This window comes from Athene cunicularia (genome assembly GCF_003259725.1).
Source record: "Athene cunicularia isolate RWA chromosome 6 unlocalized genomic scaffold, athCun1 chr6_part2, whole genome shotgun sequence".
Lineage (NCBI taxonomy): Eukaryota > Metazoa > Chordata > Aves > Strigiformes > Strigidae > Athene > Athene cunicularia.
In genome coordinates, this window is record NW_020799106.1 from 10710345 (window position 1) to 10712559 (window position 2215).

Consider the following 2215-nt stretch of genomic DNA (forward strand, 5'->3'; position numbering starts at 1 on the left):
AAAAGAAGGGGGGAAAAGAAGGGGGGAAAAGAAGGGGGGAAAAGAAGGGGGGAAGAGAAGGGGGGAAGAGAAGGGGGGAAAAGAAGGGGGGAAAAGAAGGGGGGAAAAGAAGGGGGGAAAAGGGAAATTAAGTAATAGTAACATCTGTGTATTGGGCCCAGGGGAAACAAAAGTAGAATCAATACAGTGACATGAGCTTCTGATGTCTGGTAAAAGTATCTCCCACTCTTAATATTTATATAGTTGAAGGAGGGTGGGGAAAGTAGGAATTTTTCATGACAGATGAAAACAAGCCTAGCTATCACAGTTTGTCCAGGACAACTACCACATGCACACCAGCTTTCAGAAACCAGCAACTGGAAGATTAAAGCCTGCTCATAACAATTCCCTCAATTTCGGTGGCATTGATGTTTAGTCACGGCATTTTTGTCATTATTTGTGGTGACTGATGGTATTTCTTACAGTATCTGTGAAAGCACTATTCAACATCTTAATTGTACAACATGAGATTTAGAGGCATGCAGTACTCTGATATTTCTAAGAGGGGCTAAAACCAGATCTCCCCAAAACAAATTTGCTTGGGGCACCCACAGGAAGATTTACAACTGCATTAGGAAGAATCACAACTGAAAGCTGCTTTTCTGCTCTGTCCCTCACCACAGCCTCTCAGAATCAGCTAGTTCAGTCTCACTAATATTCAAGAACGTTTTGAGAAAAAGGCAGCAGCTTTCCCAACTGAGAATGGAAGGCACGAAGGACTTGGTTCATTCAGAGTGCCAGTCACTCAGGTTACACGCAAACAAGTAACAGTTTTAAAAAACATGCTCTTTCTCAAAATCTTTGTGCCCAATAGCTCCACTTTTATTTTCTGATTCTTATGACACCTCCCCCTCTAGCTCTTAAATCAGTCACGGAGCTTTCCAGCACAGATCAAACCCAACAAAACCATGAAAATCTTAAAAGATGCATTTCAGTAAATCCCCACACAACTTCAAAGTATTATTAAAATACAAAAACATAACTACAAACAGCAAGAAAGGGTATACACCCCATTTATTTTCTCTCTGCAGGTCATTCATCTACATCAAAGCCAGAACCAGGAACAGAAACCAGGTATTCCAGCCGCCAGCCTGGCTGTCGACCCAATCGATCACCCCAATTTCAACAGCCAGAAGGGCAACAATTTCCTTATAAGTAGGAGTTTTGAAGCAATCTGCATCTCAAGTTTTGCTCTTAGTTATCCTTACCTGGAAGCTGGAAAAAGGAATTAAGTGATCTTTCAGTTGCCTCTTCCTATAATTATACAATTTAGTACTGGAGTTAAGACCGTGTAATTTTTTTTCTTGAATGAAGATAGTGCCAGGCTGGCACAAGCAACATCTAAACCCACAGAAAATAGAAATCATCATATTCGCTACTAAGCCACGCTTTTAAATGGAAGTCTCACTTAAAGTAACCAGCCAGTACAGGTGCCAAAAGAAATGGTGCCATGCAGCTGTAGGACAGCAAGTCGGACAATGCAAATACACAGGTGAGGACTGCTGACTGCTGCCAGTACTGAACACTGCCATTGGCACACATGCAGAAAATGTCTAATCCAGAGCAAAATGGTACCTGCCCATGCAAGTCCAACACAAGAACTTGCCCACCAAATTCAAGTCACATTTAATATCAGTTTACAGTAAACAACGTATTGAAAAAACACACCACTCCAACACACACGTGCTTGAAAATGCAAAATTCATTTACTTACCTGAAATTGCTTTTCTGTGCAGAGTACTCAATTCATCAGGTTAGAAGCTCGCTACAAGTATGACAGTCAAAGCTCGGAAGACCTGCTGCTTGCTGCTTATCACATAGTCATAAGAGTCACTATTAAAAAAAAAAACAAAACACAACACAAACCCAATCACATATTAAGAAGCAGAGCTAACAGCAAGCCTTCTATTAAAATATCAGAACTTAATACAACGTGAAGATGACCTCAAGGTCTACCAATAGCTGGGATATATAATAAAGACCATGCTAACATGCACAGCTGCATTTTAAAAACAGTATTTCCCAAAGGGTGCAAAAAGAGAAAAGATCCCTGTGTCCAAATAAAGCCTATAAGCAGCTTTCACTGGATCTGAAGAGGCCTGAAGTCTTTATGCAATTTTTGGCACCCCACAGAGAGCAAATCCACTACTCCCCACATGCACCAGCCTCCCTGCAG

General features: G+C 41.2%; 1 protein-coding gene across 1 annotated transcript in view; it reads right to left on the reverse strand.

The window, feature by feature from the left end:
• The window catches only part of SGMS1 (sphingomyelin synthase 1), a 67598-nt gene extending 65726 nt beyond the window's left edge, over window positions 1-1872 (reverse strand). The window contains exon 1 of the mRNA XM_026851905.1: window positions 1754-1872. The gene's annotated coding sequence lies outside the window, so the exon portion shown is untranslated. The remainder of the gene's footprint in view (window positions 1-1753) is intronic.
• Window positions 1873-2215: the final 343 nt, after the last annotated feature.